Genomic DNA, 12,883 nt, shown 5'->3' with positions numbered 1-12,883 from the left:
ATAGTGCACATTACCTGTTTACAAGGTACTGAAATTGGTGCTGTGGAGGATACAAAGATACATAGGGCATAATTCTATCTTTCTAAAATTTATTGGAAGGGAGATGGTTTAAGACACATATACAGGTAATTGTAATGAGGCAGAAAGTGTGATAAGAAATATGACAATTGGGGAGAGACATAAGGTTTCTTGAACTTTTTTTAATATGTAAGACACTGTGCTAGGTATTTTGTGTGTTTTATCTCATTTTATTATTTCAACAATCCAAAGAGATAGGAATTATCCTCATTTTGCAAGTGATAAAACTGAGATCCAGAGAACTCACTTACCTAGGGTCACATCTTTAATAAGGCAGAACTATAAACAAAACCAGGACTGGTTGAAGGTTAAGCTATATTCTCTCAACTAGTAGAGAGTATTAGCTCACTTTAGAAAAGAGAAGCTAACATTTTTTACTGTGGTATCCAGGAAGAAATGGCATCTAAGTTAGATTTTTGAAAGCTAGGCAACCTTTCAAAAGTTAGATAAAGAAACAAAAACTATCAAGCTGATAGACCAGCTTGAACAAAAGTATATAGGCAGAAAATATGAGATTTATTTGGTAGTTGACCTATAGTATTGCATTGGATAGTAAGAAATAATGCTGAGAAATTAGGTTGAAAGCTAATAGTAGAAGCTCTTAATTGGCATTATGAGACTTAATCTTTACATAAGGAATGGATGGTTTTTTGGTAGTTTATGTTTGTTTTTGTTTTTAATCAGACTGTGACATACATGTAAACGAAAAAGTCAGTCTGAAGGGTTTAAGATAAATCAGTAGAAGTCAGCACGTTGTAATTAGATGGTAAAGTTCATAAAAGATTTGGGTTGTATTCACCTTTGTATTCCTACTGTCTAACCTGCTTGACACATAGAAGGTACTTAATAGATATTTATTAATTTGGGGGCATCAGTAATGATACTTTTGCGTTAGACTGTTTGAGAGATAATGAAGACCCAAAATAGAGTGTGTGAGAAGCAGGATTCATATAATAGATTCAGTGGATGTAGTTACTGACTAAATGAGGTATATAAAGGCAAAGTAGAAATCAAAATGCCCTAAACCTTTAAATTTGGGTTATTAGAAGGATAATGTTTTATTAACTCAATAAATATTTGTTGGGTGCCAACTACATACCAAAGAATTGTCAGAGCTAGGGATATAGCAATGAATAAAATATATTCTAAAAATCTCTGCCTTTGTGGCAGTCTAATAGGGAGAAACAGTAAATAAATAAGTAAAATATATAGTAAGCCAGAAAGTACTGGTAAGTGCTATAGGGGAAAAAACAAAACCGGGAAGAATATTGGGAGTGTCAGGAGGAGGAACAGGGGTTGCAGTGCTACATATAGTCAGGGAACACCTCCCTGAAGGAGTTAAGGGAATAAGTCCTACAGCTCTTTGAAGGAAGAGTGTTTTCAGTCATAGGGAACAGCAAAAATGTAGAGGTATGTAAGTGGCATATCATGGGAACGGGAAGGAGGCCAGTGTGATTGGAGCAAAGTGTTAGTGGCAGGAGATGAAGGGAGTAGATGGTATAAGTTGTAGACATGTGTAAGAACATTGGCCTTTATTCCAAAATGGGAAGCCACTGGAGATTTGTGAGCAAAGGAGTAATATGACCTGACTTAGGTGTTTTTTTTGTTTTGTTTTTTGTTTTGTTTTTTTCTTCGGGAGACAGAGTCTTGCTCTGTCACCCAGGCTGGAGTGCAGTGGCGCGATCTCAGCTCACTGCAACCTCCACCTCCTGGGTTAAAGCAATTCTCCTGCCTCAGCTTTCTGAGTAGCTGGGACTACAGGTGTAGGCCACCACACCCGGCTAATTTTTTGTATTTTAGTAGAGACGGGGTTTCACCGTGTTGCCCAGGCTGGTCTCAAACTCCTGAGCTCAGGCAGTCTGCCCACCTCAGCCTCCCAAAGTGCTAGGATTACAGGCATGAGCCACCATGCCCAGCCGACTTAGGTTTTAAAAAGAATACCTTTTTGCGGGCAGTCGCTTCCAAGATAGCCAAATAGGAACAGCTCCGGTCTGCAGCTCCCAGCAAGATCGACGCAGAAGGCGGGTGATATCTGCATCTCCAACTGAGGTACCTAGTTCATCTCATTGGGACTGGTTGGACAGTGGGTACAGCCCACAGAGGGTGAGCTGAAGCAGGGCAGGGCATCACTTCACCCAGGAAGCGCAAGGGGTCAGGGGATTTCCCTTTCCTAGCCAAGGGAAGCCATGAGTGACTGTACCTGGAGGAATGGTACACTCCTGCCCAAATACCGTGCTTTTCCTATGGTCCTCGCAACTGGCAGACCAGGAGATTCCCTCCTGTGCCTGGCTCGGCAGGTCCCATGCCCACGGAGCCTTGCTCACTACTAGTGCAGCAGTCTGAGATCAACCAGCAACGCTGCAGCTTGATGGGGCAGGGCCAGCATCTGCCATTGCTGAGGCTTGAGTAGCTCACAGTGTAAACAAAGCAGCCCAGAAGCTCGAACTGGGCGGAGCCCACCGCAGCTCAGCAAGGACTATTGCCTGTCTAGATTCCACCTCTGTGGGCAGGGCATAGCTGAACAAAAGGCAGCAGACAGCTTCTGCAGACTTAAACGTCCCTGTCTGACAGCTCTGAAGAGAGCAGTGGTTCTCTGAGCACAGTGTGCAAGCTCCAAGAATGCAGACTGCTTCCTCAAGCAGGTCCCTGACCCCTGTGTAGCCTGACTGGGAGACACCTCCCAGTAGGGGCCAACAGACACCTTCAACAGGCGGGTGCCCTTCTGGGACAAAGCTTGCAGAGGAAGGATCAGGCAGCAATATTTGCTGTTCTACAGCCTCTGCTGGTGATACCCAGGCAAACAGGGTCTGCAGTGGACCTCCAGCAAACTCCAACAGACCTGCAGCTGAGGGGCCTGACTGTTAGAAGGAAAACTAACAACAGAAAGGAATAGCATCAACATCAACAAAAAGGACATCCACACCAAAACCCCATTTGTAGGTCGCCAACATCAAAGACCAAAGGTAGATAAAACTACAAAGATGGGGAGAAACCAGAGCAGAAAACCTGAAAATTCCAAAAACCAGAGCGCCTCTTCTCCAAAGGATCGCAGCTGCTCGCCAGCAAGGGGACAAAACTGGATGGAGAATGAGTTTGACAAGTTGACAGAAGTAGGCTTCCAAAGGTTGGTAATAACAAACGTCTCCGAACTAAAGGAGCATGTTCTAACCCATCGCAAGGAAGCTAAAAACCTTGAAAAAAGGTTAGATGAATGGCTAACTAGAATAAAGAGTGTACAGAAGACCTTAAATGACCTGATGGAGCTAAAAGCCACAGCACAAGAACTTCATGATGCACACACAAGCTTCAATAGCTGATTCAATGGCCAGGCACGGTGGCACACGCCTGTAATCCCAGCACTTTGTGAGGCCAAGGCGGGCGGATCACCTGAGGTCGAGAGTTCGAGACCAGCCTGACCAACATGGAGAAACCCCATCTCTACTAAAAATACAAAATTAGCCGGGCGTGTTGGCACATGCCTGTAATCCCAGCTACTAGGGAGGCTGAGGCAGGAGAATCGCTTGAACCCAGGAGGCGGAGGTTGCAGGGAGCCAAGATCACACCATTGCACTCTAGCCTGGGCAACAAGAGCGAAACTCCATCTTAAAAAAAAAAAAAAAAAAAAAAAGCCGATTCAATCAAGTGGAAGAAAGGATATCAGTGATTGAAGATCAAATTAATGAAATAAAACAAGAATACAAGATTAGAGAAAAAAGAGTGAAAAGAAATGAACAAAGCCTCCAAGAAATACGGGACTATGTGAAAAGACCAAATCTACGTTTGACTGATGTACCGGAAAGTGATAGGGAGAATGAAACCAGGTTAGAAAACACTCTTCAGGATATTATCCAGGAGAACTTCCCTAACTAGCAAGGCAGGCCAACATTCAAATTCAGGAAATACAGAGAACACCACGAAGATACACCTCGAGAAGAGCAACCCCAAGACACGTAATTGTCAGATTCACCAAGGTTGAAATGAAGGAAAAAATGTTAAGAGCAGCCAGAGAGAAAGGCCGGATTACCCGCAAAGGGAAGCCCATCAGACTAACAGCAGCTCTCACCAGAAACCCTACAAGCCAGAAGACAGTGGGAGCCAATATTCAACATTCTTAAAAGAATTTTCAACCCAGAATCTCACATCCAGCCAAACTAAGCTTCATAAGCGAAGGAGAAATAAATTCCTTTACAGACAAGCAAATGCCGAGAGATTTTTTCACCGCCAGGCCTGCCTTACAAAAGCTCCTGAAGGAAGCACTAAACATGGAAAGGAACAACTGGTACCAGCCACTGCAAAAACATGCCAAATTGTAAAGACCGTCAACACTATGAAGAAACTGCATCAATTAATGGGCAAAATAACCAGTTAACATCATAATGAATGACAGGATCAGATTCACACATAACAATGTTAACCTTAAATGTCAATGGGCTAAATGCCCCAATTAAGAGACACAGACTGGCAAATTGGATAAAGAGTCAAGACCCATGGGTGTGCTGTATTCAGGAGACCCATCTCTTGTTCAAAGACACACATAGGCTCAAAATAAAGGGATGGAGGAAGATCTACCAAGCAAATGGAAAGCAAAAAAAAAAGCAGGAGTTGCAATCCTAGTCTCTGATAAAACAGACTTTAAACAAAGATCAAAAAAGACAAGGCCATTACATAATGGTAAAGGGATCAATTCAACAAGAAGAGCTAACTATCCTAAATATATATGCATCCAATACAGGAGCACCCAGATTCATAAAGTAAGTCCTTAGAGACTTACAAAGAGACTTAGGCTCGCACACAATCATAATGGGAGACTTTAACACCCCACTGTCAATATTAGATCAATGAGACAAAAGGTTAACAAGGATATCCAGGACTTGAACTCACCTCTGGACCAAGTGGACCTAATAGACATCTACAGAACTCTACACCCCAAATCAACAGAGTATACATTCTTCTCAGCACCACATCGCACATATTCTAAAATTGACCACACAATTGGAAGTAAAACACTCCTCAGCAAATGTAAAAGAACAGAAATCACAACAAACTGTCTCTCAGACCACAGTGCAATCAAACTAGAACTTAGGATTAATAAACACTCAAAACCACACAACTACATAGAGACTGAACAACCTGTTACTGAATGACTACTGGGTAAATAACGAAATGAAGGCAGAAATATGTTCTTTCAAACCAAGGAAAACAAAGAACATACCAGAATCTCTGGGACACATTTAAAGCAGTGTGTAAAGGAAAATTTATAGCACTAAATGCCCACAAGAAGCAGGAAAGGTCTAAAATCAACACCCTAACATCACAATGAAAAGAACTAGAGAAGCAAGAGCAAACAAATTCAAAAGCTAGCAGAAGGCAAGAAATAACTAAGATCAGAGCAAAACTGAAGGAGATAGAGACACAAAAAACCCTTCAAAAAATCAGTGAATCCAGGAGCTGGTTTTTTGAAAAGATCAACAAAATAGACTGCTAGCAAGACTAATAAAGAAAAGAGAGAAGAATCAAATAGATGCAATAAAAAATGATAAAAGGGGTATCACCACCCATCCCACAGAAATACAAACTACCATCAGAGAATTCTATAAACACCTCTACATAAGTAAACTAGAAAATCTAGAAGAAATGGATAAATTCCTGGACACATACACCCTCCCAAGACTAAACCAAGAAGAAGTTGAATCTCTGAATAGACCAATAACAGGTTCTGAAATTGAAGCAGTAATTAATAACCGACCAACGAAAAAAAGTCCAGGACCAGACAGATTCACAGCCAAATTCTGCCAGAGGTAGAAAGAGGAGCTGGCACCATTCCTTCTGAAACTATTCCAATTAATAGAAAAAGAGGGAATCCTCTCTAACTCATTTTATGAGGCCAGCATCATCCTGATACCAAAGCCTGGCAGAGAAACACACACACAAAAGAATTGTAGGCCAGTATCCCTGATGAACATCAATGTAAAAATCCTCAATAAAATATTGGCCAACCGAATCCAGCAACACATCAAAAACCTTATCCACCATGATCAAGTTGGCTTCATCCTTGAGATGCAAGGCTGGTTCAACATTCGCAAATCAATAAATGTAATCCATCACATAAACAGAACCAAAGACAAAAACCAAATGATTATCTCAATAGATGTAGAAAAGGCCTTCAACAAAATTCAACAGTCCTTCATGCTAAAAACTCTCAATAAACTAGGTATTGATGGAACGTATCTCAAAATAATAAAAGGTATTTATGATAAATCCACACCTAATATCATACTGAATGGGCAAAAACTGGAAGCATTCCCTTTGAAAACCAGCATAAGACAAGGATGCCCTCTGTCACCACTCCTATTCAACATGGTGTTAGAAGTTCTGGCTAGGGCAGTCAGGCAAGAGAAAGAAAGAAAGGGTATTCAATTAGGAAAAGAGGAACTCAAATTGTCTCCGTTTGCAGATGACATGGTTGTATATTTAGAAAACCCCATTGTGTCAGCCCAAAATCTCCTTAAGCTGATAAGCAACCTCAGCAAAGTGTCAGGATACAAAATCAGTGTGCAAAAATCACAAGCATTCCTATACACCAGTAATAGCCAAATCATGAGTGAACTCCCATTCACAGTTACTACAAAGAGAATAAAATACCTAGGAATCCAACTTACAAGGGATGTGAAGGACCTCTTCAAGGAGAACTACAAACCACTGCTCAATGAAATAAAAAATGACACAAACAAATGGAAGAACATTCCATGCCCATGGATAGGAAGAATCAATATCATGAAAATGGCAGTACTGCCCAAGGTAATTTATAGATGCAATGCTATCCCCATTAAGCTACCACTGACTTTCTTCACAGAATTGGAAAAAACTACTTTAAAGTTCATATGGAACCAAAAAAGAGCCCACATAACCAAGACAATCCTAAGCAAAAAGAACAAAGCTGGAGGCATCACACTACCTGACTTCAAACTATACTACAAGGCTACAGTAACCAAAACAGCATGGTGCTTGTACCAACACAGATATATAGACCAATGGAATAGAACAGAGGCCTCAGAAATAATACCACATCTACAACCATCTGATCTTTGACAAACCTGACAAAAACAAGAAATAGGGAAAGGATTCCCTATTTAATAAATGGTGCTGGAAAAACTGGCTAGCCATATGTAGAAAGCTGAAACTAGATTCCTTCCTTACACCATATACAAAAATTAACTCAAGATGGATTAAAAACTTAAATGTAAGACTTAACACCATAAAAACCCAAGAAGAAAGCCTAAGCAACACTTTCAGGACATAGGCATGGGCAAAGACTTCATGACTAAAACACCAAAAACAATGACAACAAAAGCCGGAATAGACAGATGGGATCTAATTAAACTAAAGAGCTTCTGCACAGCAAAAGAACCTATCATCAGAGTGAACAGGCAACCTACAGAATGGGAGAAAATGTTTGCAATCTACCCATCTGACAAAGGGCTAATGTCTAGAATCTACAAAGAACTTAAACAAATTTACAAGAAAAAAAACAACCCCATCAAAAAGTAGGCAAAAGATAAGAACAGATACTTCTCAAAAGAAGACATTTATGCAGCCAACAAACATATGAAAAAATGCTCATCATCACTGGTCATCAGAGAACTGCAAATCAAAACCACAATGAGATACCCTCTCATGCCAGTTAGAATGATCATTAAAAAGTCAGGAAACAACAGATGCTGGAGAGGATGTGGAGAAATGCTTTTACACTGTTGGTAGGAGTGTAAATTAGTTCAACCATTGTGGAAGACAGTGTGGCGATTCCTCAAGGATCTAGAACTAGAAATACCGTTTGACCCAGTGATCCCTTACTGGGTATATATCCAAAGGATTATAAATCGTGCTACTATAAAGACACATGCACACGTATGTTTATTGTGGCACTGTTCACAATAGCAAAGACTTGGAACCAACCCACATGTCCATCAATGATAGACTGGATTAAGAAAACGTGGCACATATACACCATGAAATACTATGCAGCCATAAAAAAAGATGAGTTCATGTCCTTTGCAGGGACATGGATGAAGCTGGAAACCATCATTCCCAGCAAACTATCACAAGGACAGAAAACCAAACACCGCATGTTCTCACTCATAGGTGGGAGTTGAACAATGAGAACACATGGATACAGGGCAGGGAGCATCACACACTGGGGCCTGTCGGGGTGGACGGGCTTGGAGATGGGTAGCATTAGGAGAAATACCTAATGTAAACGATGAGTTGATGGGTGCAGCAAACCAACATGACACATATATACCTCTGTAACAAACCGGTACATTGTGCACATATACCCTAGAACTTAAAGTATTAAATGTAAATATATATATATGTGTATATATATATACACAGATATATATTAAAGTATATATAGTATATATATAAGTATATATGTATATATATGTGTATATGTATAAAAAAGTATATATGTGTATATATATAAAAAAGGTATATATATATACACCTTTTTACTAAGAATGGTTTTTAGGTAGAGCTAGGGCAGAAGAGACCAATCAGGAGAGTCAAGCAGCCATTACCTTAATTCAAGTGAGAAATGGTGGCTTGGCTCAGCATGGCAGTGACATGGGTCCTGAGATAGAGTCAGATTGGGATTACTCACCCCTGTAATCCCAACACTGGGAGGATGAGGCCTGCAGATCGCTTAAGCCTGGCAAATCGCTTGAGCCCAGAAGTTTAAGGCCAGCCTGTGCAGCATAGGGAAAACCTGTCTCTACAACAGTTACAAAAATTATCCGGGTGTGGTGGTGCATGCCTATAGTCCCAGTTACTTGGGAGGCTGAGATGGGAGGGTGGTTTGAGCCTTGGAGGTTGAGCCTGAAGTGAGCTGAGATTGTACCACTGTACTCCAGTTTGGGTGACACAGCAAGACCCCGTCTCAAAATAAATAAATGGAAGAACTAATACAAGTGAATGATACTACTATCATACGTAGCAAGACAGAAAAGAAGACAGACTAAGATGGAAATCAGGAAGAACAGAAGTAGAACCATATTATTGCTACATTATGGAGGAAGAGTGGAAGGATGATGAATGATGTAAGGTTCTACAATAAGATCAAGAACTGAGAAAAGATTATTAGATCTGGCAACTGGAAGTCATCAAGCTCCAGCAAGTAGTTTTGGTAAAGTGGAGAAGACAGAAACTGTAGCAGAGGATAAAGGGTAAATAAAGTCAGAAGATGTGGAAAAAGAAAAGATTAGCAGTGAATGGAAGGAGGGAGGAAAAGAATGGCCAAATTGAGTGATCAAGTTGTTGTGGGAGATTGTCAGTTTTTTGTTTTGCTTTGTCTTTTCAGAAGTGAGGAGATCTGAGAATGTTTTTAGGCTAAAAGGAGTCAGTAGAGAAGGAGCAGTTATAAATAAGGGAAAGATAGGAGTTAAATGATGAAGAAGCTACTATAGGAAGTAAGAGAGGGTGTGATCTTACGGAACCTAGCAGGTAAAAAGGAAGGACGGTTTTTTATCTGAGTCAAAAGGAGAGGAAACCGGTAATGATACAAAGAGATTTTTGAGGAGAAGCAAAATTGGGGTCCTATTACTTTAGCTCTTAGAGCAGGGGTTGGCAAACCGTGGCCTGTGGGCCAAATCTGGCCTGCTCCTATTTTTGTACAGCTCACAAGCTAAAAATGGTTTTTATACTTTTCAGTTGTTGGAAAATTAAAAGAATGTTTTAAAAATTGAAATAATCTGTGATGTGAAAATTATATAGAATTCAAATTTCATTAATAAAGTTGTATTGGAGCACAGCCACACTTATTTCCATACATATTGTTATGGCTGCTTTTCCACTGTAACAGTGGAATTGAATAGTTTGCACAGAGACTGTATGTGAAATTCCGATGGCTTCACTTTTGCTCTGCCCACTACAAATTTCAGTAACTTAGTTATAACTTGATAGCATGATGAGTAATACATACATTGTTATACTACAGTGGGTTTTTTTTGAAATTATGAATTCATATATGACACACAAGAAAAAAGTGTACTTTGAGTGTCATATTTTCAAGGCACAGTATAGTATGAATTATTTCGTTATTGAATTAGATGGTAAAAAAACTATTTATTATACAGTGACACTATAGCTATGTTAAATGGCTATACTACACATCAACATTACCAGATTGAGCACTCATCACAGAAAATCAACAGTCAAAAAAATTAGAAAATTTAAAATGGAATTCTCATCACAGCAGAATTTCTGCATCAAATAAAAAATAAAATGAGGCTGCAACCAAAATAAGTTCCTGAGAGGTTCATATGTTACCCAAGCAAGGAAACCTGTTTACTCATGGTAATTGCAACAGCCAAAAAAAATATGTCCAGAGAAAGTAAACTTGTTTAAGATTATTAGCTTCTCAGTGAGAACAGTTCCTTGAAGAGTTGATGGCATTTTGAACAACATGGCCAACTTAAAATAAGACAAATGATTTGAATGTTTTTCCTTGGCTCATCATGACCCAATAGATATTAATACTTGCTAAATCTGTTGGCTAAATGTTGTCATCATGGGAGTGAGTTCATTATCTCGAGAGTGAGTTTGTTATACAAGCTAGTTTGGCCCTCTTACTCTCTCGCATGCACTCTCTTGCCATGTGATGCCTCCTGCCATGTTATGACACAACAAGAAGGCCCTTACTAAATGCCCCTTGATCTCGGATTTCCTAGCCCCCAGAACTGTGAGCAAATAAACTTTCATTGTTTACAAATTACCCAGTCTGTAGTATTCTGTTAAAGTAGCATAAAACAAAGACAGGCTGGGTTCGGTGGCTCATGCCTGTAATCCTGGCACTTTGGGAGGCCGAGGCGGGCGGATCATGAGGTCAGGAGATCAAGACCATCCTGGCTAACGTGGTGAAACCCTGTCTCTACTAAAAAAAAAAAAAAAAAAATTTCAAAAAAAAAGACTGTACTGCTTAGTTGTTTATTTGAGAAATCAGTGGTGAATTGGAAATGACTGAAGAATTAGCCTCTATGAATAGTCATGGTTCAACTACAGACAAGAACATTTTCAAAGAAGGTGAAAACACTGATTCTGTACAACCTGAATCTGCTAAGATGTGTTGCACCTGATAATGGTGAAAATTATAGGTGGAGCAGGAAAAGGCCTAGTTGGACAAAAGTTACAAAGCTTTTGAAAATACAGTTTTTTTGTTTATGGTTATTCATTGTATTATCAGCAGCCACATTGCAGAAAATATTTGAATTTATCATGTGTTATTGAACTAGTAGTGTCAAGGTAAAGTTTATTCACTCTTGTGACATAATCATTGTCAGTTTTGTGAATTTTTGTCAGATACAGAAGCTGAAGATCCCGACTTGCCCTACTGCATGGCAATTCAATGGCAGAACAAGGTTTAAGTTTTATTTTATTTTTTTTGAGATTGAGGCCAAGAATGAAATTTTTCTGAACAGAACTCCTTTTCAGCTATTGTTATTAAACCCATTCAGCTTTGGAAATCACCTTTTACTGCAGACTTAGTTAAATTCTGAGTTCTTTTTGGAGACAGGGTCTTGCTTTGTCAGCCAGGCTGGAGTGCAGTAGCATGATCATAGCTCACTGCAACCTCACACTCTTGGGCTCACATGATTCTCCCACCTCAGCTTCCCAAGTAGCTAGTACTAGAAGTACACACCACCACATCTGGCCAATTTATTTATTTATTGTGGAGACGAGATTCCACTGTGTTGCTCAGGCTGGTCTTGAACTCCTGGCCTCAAGCAATCCTGCCTTAGCCTCCCAAAGTGCTGAGTGAGATTACAGGCATGAACCACCATGTCCAGCCCAGACTTAGTTATATTCTTTGTCGTTGTTGTTTTCTTTTTGAGACAGGGCCTCGCTCAGTTGCCCAGGCTGGAGTGCAGTAGTGCAGTCTTGGCTCACTGCAACCTCTGCCTCCCAGGTTCAAGCGATTCAAGCTGAGACTATAGGCGCGTGCCATCACATCTGCCTAATTTTGTTTATTTTTTTGTAGAAACAAGGTTTCCCTATGTTGCCCAGGTTGGTCTTGAACTGCTGGACTCATGCAATTTCCCCTGTCTCAGCCTCTCAGAGTACTGGGATTATAGGCATGCGCCACCATGCCTGGCTAATTTTGTATTTTTAGTAGTAATGGAGTTTCTCCATGTTGGTCAGGCTGGTCTCAAACTCCCGACCTCAGGAGATCCACCCGCCTCGGCCTCCCAAAGTGCTGAGATTACAGGTGTGAACCACCACGCCTGGCCTATATTCTTAAGTAATTCAAACGGAAACCACAAAGCAGAACAGTGCTTATGTGCAAAACTTATGCTGGAGTAAAGTTTTGACAACACCTAATACAGTTTGACTCATAAGTAATGTCACACTGCTTTATATACCTCTCAGACTGTCAGAAGTTAACAAAAGCAGTATCTCCATTCCCACGCAAGTTGGCAGCAGATACATTTTCCAAGCTTAAGCTATTAATACAATGCCAGAGCATTTTTTGGACCTCCATGCAAGCACAAAGGAAATTTCCATATTTCAAAATCCATTTAACTATGCAATTGAGGAACTTCCACTTAATCTTCATTTGGAAGTGATTAATCTGCAATGTAATAACATGGTAAAAGGCAAATATCAAGAGAAGAATTTAACAGAATTATATTCTGGCCTATTACTCTCCCAACTAATAAATATGCTCAATTAAAACCACATACTCATAGACTCATATTAGGATTTGACATTACCTATCTGTATGAAAAGGCATTTTCAAAAATGCAGTACCTCA

At 40.1% G+C, this 12,883-nt stretch overlaps 1 protein-coding gene across 4 annotated transcripts in view; it reads left to right on the top strand.

Moving 5' to 3' along the window:
* Positions 1-12,883, top strand: part of PEX13 (peroxisomal biogenesis factor 13) — a 34,416-nt gene that overhangs the window by 14,747 nt on the left and 6,786 nt on the right. The gene's annotated exons all lie outside the window — the stretch shown is intronic.

This window comes from Gorilla gorilla, chromosome 12 (assembly GCF_029281585.2).
Source record: "Gorilla gorilla gorilla isolate KB3781 chromosome 12, NHGRI_mGorGor1-v2.1_pri, whole genome shotgun sequence".
Classification (NCBI taxonomy): domain Eukaryota; kingdom Metazoa; phylum Chordata; class Mammalia; order Primates; family Hominidae; genus Gorilla; species Gorilla gorilla.
This window is presented reverse-complemented; position numbering and strand designations above follow the sequence as displayed.